The sequence below is a fragment of the Drosophila pseudoobscura genome, chromosome 4 (assembly GCF_009870125.1).
Source record: "Drosophila pseudoobscura strain MV-25-SWS-2005 chromosome 4, UCI_Dpse_MV25, whole genome shotgun sequence".
NCBI classification, from domain to species: domain Eukaryota; kingdom Metazoa; phylum Arthropoda; class Insecta; order Diptera; family Drosophilidae; genus Drosophila; species Drosophila pseudoobscura.
In genome coordinates, this window is record NC_046681.1 from 1,095,214 (window position 1) to 1,108,611 (window position 13,398).

The 13,398-nt window shown below is 40.3% G+C and overlaps 1 protein-coding gene and 1 long non-coding RNA gene across 9 annotated transcripts in view; both read right to left on the minus strand.

The window, feature by feature from the left end:
• Positions 1–13,398, minus strand: part of LOC26534138 (mitochondrial basic amino acids transporter) — a 278,776-nt gene that overhangs the window by 215,070 nt on the left and 50,308 nt on the right. Inside the window, exons 1-2 of one of the 8 annotated variants that reach the window (XM_033379336.1) lie at positions 12,003–12,119; positions 11,661–11,932 (exon numbers count right to left, since the gene is read on the minus strand). The exons of 5 other annotated variants lie outside the window; for them this stretch is intronic. The gene's annotated coding sequence lies outside the window, so the exon portion shown is untranslated. Of the gene's footprint in view, positions 1–11,660; positions 11,964–12,002; positions 12,120–13,398 lie in introns of those variants that run through there. 2 more of the 8 variants (XM_033379337.1, XM_033379338.1) reach the window with 2 other exon arrangements.
• On the minus strand, positions 9,842–11,648 carry LOC117183908 (uncharacterized). The gene is made up of 2 exons (XR_004469032.1): positions 10,560–11,648; positions 9,842–10,483 (listed from the first exon to the last, which is right to left on the minus strand). It is a non-coding gene; the product is annotated as an uncharacterized lncRNA (long non-coding RNA).

Here is a 13,398-nt window from a genome sequence, read left to right on the forward strand (position 1 = left end):
TACTTTGTACTGAGGGCACCGTATACAGGAGCCGTACTCTGAGATCGGACGAACAAGCGAGGTATAGAGAGTCTTTGTTATATAGGGGTCGTCAATTTCCTTTGACCACCTATTTATAAACCCAACACACCCATGGCCTTATTTACCATGGGAGAAATGTGTTCGGAAAACTTTAATTTGGGGTCTAACATAACACCCAGATCATCCACCAGGGTAATTCTCTCAAGAGAACCGCCAAATGGAATATAGGGAGCCAACAAGAGCTAGAACGATGAAATGTCATAACTTTGCATTTCGAGGCATTAAGGTGTAACAAGTTTGCACAACTCCATGACTCAAAGCTATTGAGATCGGATTGCAAGCGAGAATGAAATGAAATGTCCTTGTACTGGACACAGAGTTTAACATCATCCGCATACATAAGTACTCGAGAGTATGTTAATACTGAAGGCAAGTCATTAATAAAAAGTGTGAAGATTAAGGGGCCTAGATGGCTGCCCTGTAGTACTTCCGAAGAAACTTTTACTGGTAAAGAGAGGGAGTTTTTGAAGATGACTCTTTGAGACCTGGAATAAAAATAGCTAGAAATCCATCTCAGGAGGTTGGGCGGAAACTGTAAGAGGTCAAGTTTGTGCGCTAAATGGAAATGGTTTACAGAGTCGAATGCTTTACTAAAGTCGGTGTAAATAACATCTGTCTTCAAGTTATCTTGAAAGCCTTTAATAATGAAAGAGGTAAACTCGAACCAGTTCGTGGTGGTTGATCGCCGCCTTATAAATCCATGCTGAGTTGGAGATATAAGTGACTTGCAGAGATGTTGCAAGTGCGGAGTTAAAATCTTCTCAAATATTTTAGGAATAGCGGATAGCTTCGCTATACCTCTATAATTTTTTGCTTCAGACTTGCTACCTTTTTTATGGCGAGGAATTACAAACGATTCCTTCCAGATCGGGGAGAAGCAAGAAGAATCAATGAACAGGGTGAATAGTTTAAGCAAGGGACCACACAGCGCCTCGGCGCAGTACCTGAGTTCAAAACCTGGAACCCCGTCTGGACCCCCTGAAAACACCGGCTTAACTAGTCGAAGATCATGAAGTAAAAAACAAAAACACTTAACAAGGGACTGAAAATTCCGTTCGACCTCGGTAAACCGTATGGGTACGGATGAAAAATTGGGCAAAAATATCGGCAATTGCCTGATCATTATTTTCCTGCGTATTACAAAATGATAGCGAGGATGGGTGTGCGGACGTTCTACGCTTACTGTTTACGAAGCAGTAAAACTGTTTAGGGTCCTGAGAAAAACGTATCCTGCATCGAGATACGTAGTTCTTATAACATTGAGCGTTAAGAACTGAAAAGTTTGACCGAGCTATTACATAGCGAGAGTGAGAAGTAGGAGAACCCACTTCTTGACATTTTTTATAAAGTATTGATTGTACATTTTTTAGACTGGGGTTTTTCCAATGCCAAGAGCATTGTAAAATATGTTTGTGCCTTTTATGACATCAGTGCACAAGTACAAAGCGGACCAATCAAAATCCCTAATGAGGTTATTACGAAAGCAGCGGACACGTTCAGGTAGTCCACTCGACCGATCCAATACTGTTGGTCCTATATCTAGCGAAACGTCGAAAGTAGGGTGGTAGGCGTCTTCAGGTATAGTGAGCGGAAGGGTTCGGGTTAACAACACTATGGTCGGATCCGATACAAAGCATAGATCAAGCAATCGACCCAAGGAATTTTTCACATGATTGACTTGAGACAGGGACAGGTCAAGCAAGCCGTCAACAAAGTCATGTCGTGATATGGGCCCTAGGATACTAGACTCATTTACCGAAGACCAAACAGTTCCTAGCAAGTTGAAGTCACCAAAAACTATCATACGATCTTTATCAGATAGCGAGGAAGAAACAGCGGTTAAAGCGGACAAGTGCTGCTCATAAATTGAAATATCCGAAGAAAGTGGGATATACGAGCAAGTAATGAAAATAGCGAAAGCGGGAAGAATCAGTTTTACACACAGGAATTCCATTCCTGTTGAACTTGGACTGTGAAGTGTTCTGACGTGAAGTAAGTGTCCACTGCAATTAGAACCCCTCCTGCACGTCGAGACGAACGGTCCTTTCTAAAAGTTGTGTACCGACATGCCAAAACCTCGGAAACAGGAAGCTTTAACCAGCTTTCAGTAAACACAATAACGTGGGAAGCAAATGCAACACTATCCCGGAAAAGAATGCTGAGCTTACTACGCAAGCCTCTTACATTCTGATAGGTTACTAAAAGAGAAGTTAGTTTTTTGGAAAGGTGGAAGCAAGACGGGATGTTGAGGAAGAGGAAGTTGAGGTTGAGGGTGGCACACTGGAAAGATTTGGAAGGGATATGGGGGCCTATTCTTCTTCTTAGCTTAAACTCCTTTACCACCAAATGCTCCTGCCAAAATTTGGCGGAGCAAAAGGTGTCAAATTGAGTTGGGGAGATGCTTATCTTAAACGAGGCTATCTCCCTGGCATTAGAGAAGTTAAATTTCTCCACCTTTAAACCCACGGCTTTTATTTTGCTTTGAATAAAAGCAATTACATCATTAGATGTGAGGTCAGGGGCCAGCCGTGAAACAAAAACTTGTCGTTTTGGTGGGACTCCCACCAGTGGTTTAGTCACCACAGGTCTAGTACCTGTGGTGGCAATATCCGGAGGTCCGGAACGTCTATTTACTGGTGTGATCGGGATAGACGGGACAACTAGCGAACTTGCGGACACCACGGCACGGACGCTGCAGACGTACTTGGCTGCACATTCTCCGAAGCGATGAATTCGGCTACCGAACCTATTAATACTGACAGCTAAAAAATCTTTTTATTCTGTAAGGTTTCAAAGTGCAATATTAACAAGAAGGACATGGAGGGAGCTCAAAGACTTGGGAATAGGGAAGAGGACAAATAACACCAAAATTGATGTAGACATAGATGAATTAAATAGAAAATTTGTGATAAACGGGGTACCTGAAGTAGCACATAATCATTATCTTGACAATATACCGAATAGTTCCTGTGATAATAACTTTAGCTTCATGTGTGCCAGTCAGTGTGATGTCCTTGAATCTGTGCTTAAAATTAAGTCAAATGCAATCGGACTGGATGAAATACATCCAAAATTTCTAAAAATCTTACTTCCAAAAATATTACCACATGTGACTTATATTTGCAATACTGTCTTAACAAAATCAATATTTCCAAGTACATGGAAGCTTGCGAAAATAACACCGGTCCCTAAAGGAAAAAATGAATATAGACCTATATCAATTCTATCGTTTTTATCAAAAGTCCTTGAACAAGTAATGTCACAACAAATTCGAACTTTTCTAGATAACAATGCACTACTAAGTGACAAACAGTCAGGTTACAGAAGACAAAGAAGCTGTACTACGGCAATAGTAAATATAACGGAAGACATTAGATTAACACAAGATGAAGGAAATGTGACGCTATTAGTACTACTTGACTTCAGTAAAGCATTTGACACGGTTAACCACGAAAACTTATTAAGTAAATTAGTTAACTTTTTCAATTTTAGTAAGGTAGCTATAAAGCTATTAAAATCGTATTTAACGGATAGAAGACAGGTAGTGGTAAGTGGAAGTAGAATTTCTTCAATGATGAGCACTGCACGTGGTGTGCCTCAAGGTTCAGTTCTTGGGCCGCTTTGTTCTCATTATATGTGAATGACCTGCCAGACGTCCTGTTAAATTGTAAGTCATATGTATGCGGATGACGTCCAAATGTATGTTAGTCGTCCATTGAGTAAAATTGATGAGTGTATAAGTGTGTGTAACAGTGATTTGCTCAATGTGAGTAGCTGGGCGAAGCGTAATGGTCTGGCACTTAATCCAGATAAATGTAAATGTGTAATTATATACAAGAAGCAATTAAATACGATGGCCTATCCAAAACTTGAAATTGAAGGAAAACAAATTAATTACGTAGATCAGGTGGAAAACTTAGGATTAACATTTAACAATACGCTTTCTTGGAGTAGCCAAGTAGTGAAAGCTACTGGTAGAACATATAGTCTACTAAGAAAACTCGCACCAACACAAAAATACCTGCCAGATAAACTCAAACTAATGATAGCTAAGACATATTTGACACCCACCTTATTCTATGGTATTGAAATATTTGGAAATTGTGACGCTGAATCTCAAAAAAAACTAAAAGTAACATTTAACAACATTGCCCGCTACATATATAATAAGAGACGAACCGATCATATCTCAATCTTAGCAAGACAAATATTCAAAATGGATTTAAAGACATGGATACGGTACAGAACACTTATTTTTCTACATCGAATAATCTATACCAGACAGCCGAGCTACTTATATGATAAATTAACCTTTGCTTCATCAAATAGAACGTTGAATCTGGTAACCATAAGGTACAAACTTGCCAATTCAGGAAAACAATTTTTAACAAATGCTATTCGGTTATGGAATGAGTTACCTTTCAATATTAAAAATATTAGTAGAGCAACGCAATTTAGGGATAAACTAGAAAAACACTTGATAAACCCATAAAAAAAAAAAAAATAAATAAATAAGTAAATAAAAATAAATAATAAAAATAATAATTAAAAAAAAAAATAAAATAAATAAATAAAAAAAAAAAAAAAATAGGAAAAAAAACAAAAAAAAAATTAGAATTAGTATTAGTATTAATAATACAAATATTAGTCATAATAATAAAAATATTAGTCATACCAAAAATGTTAGAATAAGAAAATCATTCTGCTTAAAGCATACAACTACATACATATGTGAACTCCATGTGACTAGCGCTTTAACATAAAGTAGGAATACTGTTGCGTTAGGAATATATATACAAATAAATACAAATCTGCATCGCCAGCAGATGTCATTGCCCTTGGAGTGGCAAACGAGATCAACTGCTGCACACTTGGAGTGGACGGAGTCAGTTTTTCGGCGGCGCACGGCTGAGTGACGGTTGGCACTTGCAGATCCCGCGGAGTGATCTTTTTGCGCCTCGGAGACTCATTCAGCAGTTTTAAACCACTAAACTGAGCCTCCATGGCTAGGAGCCGATCGTATTGGTTTTTAAAACCAACGATCAGCTCCTTAAAGACACTCCGCGTCTGCCTCATAAAATCTACCATGTCTTTCTCCACCGCACGGCATGCCTCGCAACTGTAATGCAAGCCATTACGTTTGGCTATAGCATCACACACGAGGCCAGCAAATCCAGCGCATTTTGCGTGCACTACGCTGTCGCAGAGCCAGCAGGGGACATTCGGCTGATCGTGGGAGATCTGCTTCGTACAAGTTTTTTTTTTGGAGCAGACCAAAGCGTATTTCATTTTTATTATTTATTTAGTTTAAAATTTGCCAGGCAACGCTCAAAGCGGAATTAGTTAAAAAAGAGAGCAGGTTGGAGAGCGGTTATAGCGAGAGCTACTAAACAGAGAGTGCTATTGCTCAGAAAGTTTGAAGAGCGAGAGAGAAAGAACAGTTGTTTGAGTTAGGGAGAGATAATAGGGAGAGAGTGATAGCTACAGCACAAGCTACGGGATAAGAGCGGGCTAAACTCAGCTTGAGCGTACTTACAGAAAGCAAGAAGGCCCTGGTCCCCCTGGTCACATCTTTTGCGGACAATTAGCTTTTGCTTTCGCTTTGTACATCGACTTCGTTGGAAAGACTGCCTGTCATCGTTTTTATCGTAATGGGAGCTTCAATAAGCCCGCTCTAGGGTAATCAAACATTTCCAGATGCTGTTCTATTCTAAGTGGAGTAAAAGCAGCTGAGCACTGGACAACCACATTCAAAAAATTCAAGTGGATTCGCTACACTCCATTTGTTGACGACCCAGGATTTATGCGCGTAGGAGGACGCATGGGCAATGCCCAAACTCCTTCCAAGGGAATCACCAGTCGCCATTTTACTAGCTAGACACCAGCAAGTCACATCGCTACACACTGAGACAGAAGTATTGGATCCTTGTAGTCCGTTACATAGTCCGCAAAATTGTATTCAACCGCAAGATGTTTCCTCCAGCGCAAAGTTACGAGCACACAACTCATAGCTGATCTTCCCGCCTTTCGCGCACCTTTTGCCCACCCGCTGGTTTCTACATACTGGATTAGCTTACGCTTGACCAGTTACCATCAAGACATCAGCATGTCGGACACCGAAGTTTGGCAAAGCTTGGTTTGCTATCTTTGTTTGTCTGTCCACAAAAGGCATTCATATCGAGCTCGTCAGTGATTTGACGACCCCTGCATTTATCGCCGCTTTCAAGCGGTTTTGGTCTCGACGGGGCCCTATATCCGATTTGTACTCAGACAATGGCACAACATTCCATGGATCCAGAAAGGAACTAACGGAGAAGCAACGGAGAGCTGTATCTCAAAGTCAGGACGAGGAAATTGCTAATTTTCTTTACGAGTCAGGAAATACACTGGCACTTCATTCCGCCGTCTGCCCCGCATTTTGGAAGTATTTGGGAGACCGGCGTATGATCTATCAAGCTCCACCTTGCCGAGTAATTGGTAGCAGTGCGTTGACTTTCGCTTGGATCCCCTTACCCCTGCTCATTTTCTTACAGGTCAACCTCACATGTCGGTGCCGGAGCCGTCATTGTTAAGCGTCAACATTTACAGACTGCAGCGTTGGAGACTGTTCAGGCTAGCCGTAAACAATTTCCGCGCACTGTGCCAACTCCGTGCGCCCCGGTCCCAACTCGCTCTCGCGCGCTCGGAGGGCCGCTCGGATCCATAATCCATGATCCACACGGCGCTCACGGCAGAAAAAGCACCATAAGGCATAGAGTTAAGCAGTTACGATTTCACACCCGCTTCAGACGGCCGATCTACCGCGCGACCGTCCAACCAAATACACACTCATAATTATATATATACCACGAAACATAACGGTTTTCATTTCTTATGACGGCTACATCAATTGCGTTGTGGGAGAGTTGAGCTTCGATCCGCCCCTTGCAAGCCAAGGTTCAAGGATACTGGAAACTTTGGAGTCTTGAATACCTTGCTTCCTTGCAAAATCCCACGAAATGACAACAGGAGTCCAACAACATAACTGTGGACACTCTTGTGGTGAAGGAGCCTTATCAACCGCCTACCAAGTGGCTGCTTGGACGTATCACCGAAGTTCATCCTGGCCAAGACGAGAGGGTTCGAGTGGTCACCATAAAAACAGCCCGAGGAGTTTAGAGAAGACCTATTACCAAACTTTCTGTGTTTCCCTTGCTCTGAACAGTCGTTCAGGGGGGTCGGTATGTTGAGAAATTAGTCACGTTTTAGTGCAATGTTCATTTATATTACAACTGCCCTATTCATATGCTCATGATTGTATTGCACCACTTAAGTAATTATTTTTACGGGCATAGCTGTGTTGTTATTGCTTGTGTCCAAAACATAGCTGTAACGTTCTCACACGTATAGCTAAAGCCCGCAGCTGCACACGCATACATCGATGTGTACCGTTTTACATTGGACTGTCGCATCGCATGATCTTTCAATTCCCTTTTGCTCGACTTTTTTGTGGAGTGGAAGTTAGTAGGAAAATATAATCATAATCAACTGCTCGCATATCGCTGTACCGCCGCAAATCAATTCCCGCTATTCACACATAACTAATCGCCGATATTATATAATCATTAAATATATTAAATAAAACCTAGTAATATGTATACCTCATTCATAGCCACCAACCCTAGAAAGCTCCCGGGTAACTTCCTTTACATGTCGTCCATATAAAAGTCATTCTTTATGATTTTCATAATTGCGTGATTTTTGCTAAGTAGAGGGCTGAAGCTGGCTGTGTCGTACGCAACAGTTGTGCGTTTATACTCTTATGCAAATATTGTTGATCGTCTTTATCAATATTAATTTGCGGGTACATTTTTTCAATGTCCGCAGATATTACAAATGGCCGAAGATATCTTTTTGGACTCTTGGCCAAACCCACATGATATCATTTTTAATTTTGTTTGCTCTGTAGTTTTTGCTGAAGCACCGAAAACCACCCTCAGCTTTGTCGTTAGACTGGAATCTTTTATGACTCCTTGATTGGGCAATAATCTTTCCTATCTTCTTTGGACTCTAGCATGTGTCCTAAATTTTTGAATTCAAACTTTATGTACTTTTCTTTTAAAATGTTATTATTGCTGAGCTTTCTTTCTAAGTTTAATATTTGCGTTTTTGTTTTTTGCAAACTGGCCTCTATCTATCGGACTTGTTCTCTTAAACTTATAGCAGTGAATTATGGTATGTCCTGCCATTTTATATACCGGACAATTTTCTTTTATGCCGACATATTGCACTACTTTTTCTACGGTTTTCCCTCTTTATTCTGCGAGGTGTAAAGAGAAGTACCGTTATTCTAAAAATTCCATTACATCTGGTAAGTACATCCAAGTACTGATCTCTTTTGTTCAACACTACATGCGCGACATGTGACTTTAATTTGATTACATGTATTGCCTCATTTATTTTTTTCCTCAGCTACGGTTTGCATCCTAACTAGTCGAAGGTGTCGTTTGTTTCATAGCTCCTCAATTTTTGAGCTCACTTTTTTACTGAGGAACTCAATTTTTCCCTTTCTCATTCTACACTCTCCTAGATTAGCCTGATCTAAACAATTGTTACCCAATTTACATTTAGACATAAGCGCAACATCTCCTCCATTAAGATTCGAACCGAAAACGATCATCAACGGCAGACTTGTTATACCCGATACTCAAAATGAGTATAGAGGTATAATAGATTTGTGGTGAAAGTGGTTTTGTGTAACTTCCAGAAAGAAGCATTTCCGACCCCATACAGTATATATATTCTTAATCAGCATCAATAGCCGAGTAGATTGAGCCCTGTCTGTCTGTCCGTCCCTATCAGCGCCTAGTGCTTAAAGACTATAAGAGCTAGAGCAACGACATTTTTTATACAGACTTCTATGATATGTTCGCCCCGCCCCCACAAAGGAAGAAAATCTGTGGCATCCACAGTTTCAAAGATACAAGAAAACCAAAAACCGAACCAGAGCGTATTATTATTATAGCCGGAATGAAGAAAACAAACAAAAAATGTGGCAATTTTGGGGAATACCACACTGGCAACTGTAGAGATTTCCCTGTCTATAAAGTGGGTAAAAAAACGCCAAACCAACAGTCTTCCAACAAAACTTGTATACCAAACCGTGTATACCATCAACTACGACCCCAGGAGTTTCTTCTGCTAAGACGTTAAGCTATACAAGCGAGCCTACGCCTCAGTCTATAAACCAACAGTGGCTAATTGGAATTGAATCAATGCTGGTAACTATAACAAATAAAATGGGTAGCAATACAACAAACGATACAGAAACTTATGCCCAATCAAAATCTCCTCTTGGAGCTCCTAATCAAACAGAAATCTGCTTAACTGGTTTTTCGCATAACATCTTTCTGAAATGCCATCCGTATTTCACAGTTGCAGTTCCTCAATCGACATGACATTGAAGCCATATACGAGACTCACCTCAAAAACAAAAATTAAATGCCAAGCAGACCCATTGGTGATCTCGACTCAGCAACCCAGGAAAATTGTGGACCTATTTCAGGCTGAGATAAGCTCAGTCACGTCCAGAGGTCAACCCACAAGAAATTTGTGGAAGTAGATGGAACTTTGAGGGAGACGTCGGGGTTGGCTTATCGTAGAGAGGGTGGTTCGGGGCTAGGGCGAGTGCTGCTCGTCGTGTGTATTAAGTGGTGTGTGTAGACATGGAGCGGGGTAGTGTCGGTGTCTCGGCTAGTTGTATTGAACTTACGCAGTTGGATATTGTTCTGATCATTAGCCACTTTATTACGGATATTTCAGCACTTTTTAATTCATAGATTAGTACGATGGTTTTTTGTACAACGTCTGCACTCGAGGCCGGGTTTCTGCGCAAGCCGCTCTTCTGGTTCTGGCTGGCACCTATATATATGCCTGTCGTTGCTGTGTCAGCGGAGGTCACGAAAATGCATTTCCGCTTAGGGCTTGCTTTTTGCCAGTTTGGCGATTGAGGTTTGACCCGGTTTCGCTTCTGGTGTTGGCGTTCGTCGGGTGTCGAGTAGTTATGTGTGGAAGGGCGGTGTTCGTGTGGTATATAATACATGCAATCAATTTACGTTTGGCGGGGCGCTGTAATTTAGTAGCCGGTTTTATGCATATAATACTTCGGTGGAAGGATTGTATCGAACCTTTTTAGGTTCGTTACACTATATTATGCTATAATCACATCATGATCCCACAAGCTATACTTTTTTTCCCCGATTAAGCCTACATATTGGCCCACAGATCCAAAGAAACAACGACTTGATTTATTTTTCTGTTAAAAGAAGAGTGCCGCAGGCACCAATTTTCTAATTTCTTGCAAAAGCCCAATATGGTAGATAAGGTTGTTCTTTACGATTCCACGTTCTTTGTTTTCTCTTATCTTCAAAATTATGGGTGACACAGTTAAACGGATTTGTGGGGTAAGCGGGTGGGGCGAAATTTCGAAATATACTTACATACACGTATAATAGTTTAGAATGACAGGAGTCTGGATATAAAATTTGGTTGCTCTTGTAGTCCTGAGATCTAATGGTCATCGGGATGGACGGCCGGGCAGGCGGACAGGCAGACGTTGCTATATCTTGATGCTGGTCAAGAATATATATACTTTACGGGGTTGGAAACGCTTCCTTCTGGGTTTTACACACATCCCCTTTCACCACAAATCTAATCTACCTAATATACTAAAATGAAAATTTTTGATTGCAAGTTAGGCAGCACGGACGCCATCGTCGACTTAGCCTTAGACTTGACTTAAATAAATAAATAAAATAAACGGCAGATCCGCCAATAAGGTAGCGGAAATGCTGGCCACCAAAAGGAAAGTCTCGACCGAGAGTGCTGCAAAAGATTCTCAAGCGAGAAAGCGGCAACGCGGGCCATATTTGGCAGCCTGTCAGGCGAAGACGACGAATACACGAAAGATATATAGACTTCCCTAGAGACTCTATCCAAAAAAAATACAGGACGCTTACCACGCATCTTCTTCACCCACGAGATCAAAAAATAAGATAAACACACTCTGATTGATCCGGGACCTACATATCTCTCCAAATTAAAAACCCCAAGGAATTCTTTAAGATCGCCAAGCAAGCGATGGAAGAATTATCAACGAGGAATAAGAAGTCCTACTCAGGAGTTTCAAGACGTAATACAGAAAGTGGACTGAAGCAAAAAGTCCTAAGAGCATCAATACCTAGATATCAAGAAAGAGCATCGACAAAAAGATCTGATAACCTCTGTGAGAATCCAGTGGCTTATATACTATATCGTGGGTGTTAGAGCAACTGGATTAGACGTGCTTAAGCACACGGTAATGTTCTCGCCAACAACAAAAACAAAAAAAAGATACAATCACATGTTTTTGTGAGAACAAACACATGCAAAACGGGCTGGCTGGCCCATGATGATGCGGCGGCCCATGAATACGAATGCCAGAGCCGATTACCCTCGGATCTAATCCAGAAAGTTCGTTTGAGACATGTTCGCTGTATGAACTGGCACACTTATATACTGTATGGTTAGTGCTAAGACTCATAATTTAAATATGCACACACCTGCAACGAATCCATCCGCGCTTATCGTCTTATCTTTATATCGTCTCCTTTTTATACACTTTTTTAAATTTTTGAATCTTCTTCCTAACATTTGTCTCACTGCTAGTTTTCGTACCACGTTCAACGTGTCCAGCAGTGTTTTTTCAATAGCTGATTTTGTATCAAATCAGTACGATTTTTCCGTAAAATTAAAACAATGTACATTAACTAGTGGTAGTTTTTCCATGATATTTCATGACATTCCAATAAATTTCCAGTGTTTATACATACATCTAAAAATTAAGTAATAATAAATGAACCTTAAAATTTTGAAATCAGCTATTTGCTATTTCTAAAACTCACAATCCTTACATTAAATTCATGGGAGAATAAACAATAAGAATACGATACAAGCAAGGTTAAAAAAATCATATTTTGTAGTAAGTTACACCATTTATAACTCAAGAGAGGCTGAACCGATTTGACTGAAAATTGGTGGGTAACTAGATTAGATTCAGTAGACTGCTTTTCATCCCATTCGATCACGTTCCTGTGTGGCATGACATAAACGTCAGCACAGTAAGCTGTGTGTCACAAGTCACAGATACGGAACCATCTCAAAAATTCATAAAATTGTTTTGAATTGATTTTGAATCAAAACTAAAACATGTCATTTGTTGTTTTTATTTTTTTTAAATTCATCTTTAAAAATGCCACTACCAAGACGATCAAATCTTTACCGAAAAGGCCGCAATTCAAGAAGGTTACGATATATAGCGAATGAAACTACTGAAGAAAAACAAAGTGACCGCAGAGCGCAGAGTTGGTATGGCTCGAAATCGTGCTTCTCAAACACAAGAGCAAAGGGAGCCCTTGCAACGCCTTGGTTGGCAATGCGAAATCGTCGAGCGAAGAACAGAAATCAACAAGTAGATAATTTTCGACGCATAAGAAGCGATTTATCATGGGCTGATTTGAATCGAACAGCGGTTCGATACAATTGCAGCAATTGCAACAATTGCTGCTATTGCTTGCATCCTAACGTTGGCATTGGGAAAATGGATGTTGTTTGGGAATATTGTGGAACATTGAAGTTTTGAAGTGAAATTTGCATTATTGACTTCGCCACCTGAGCCACTGCGATCATTTCTTTCAGGCGAAACAGCACTCAAAACACTCGAAATACTGAAAAATACAATGGTAGTTTACAAGGACAGATTCACTATCGAATTGGATCATTGCAAAATACTACTTCATGAGAAACATGGAAGAAAAACTTAATCGATGTCAAGAGATAAATGCAGCAATAAAAATATCAATTTTAAAAGATCTGCAGCAACTACTTATGAACATCATGCTTTGGTCAGGATGTTCAAGAGTGCATAGGAGCGTATGCCAAATGATGACTACAAAGCAGTGATCAAAGCGGATAAATGACCATTTGAAACACACGAGCGCACATTTAACTCTCCAACAATAGATGAAGTTGCGTGAAGTTCCATGAAAACATGGGAAGACGTGATATAGTGAATGCACGTCGCGATACTGGTCAACTTCAAATAATATCTGAAACATATCGTTTATATAACACGTTACAGTTCCCGCTGTTTTGGCAAGGAGAAGATTAATATTATTATACTCGATACTCAAAATAAGTAAAGGGGTATATAAGATATGTGGTGAAAACGGATGTGTGTAACGTCAAAAATGAAGCGTTTCCGACCCCATAATGTATATGTCTACTTTGTACTGAGGGCAC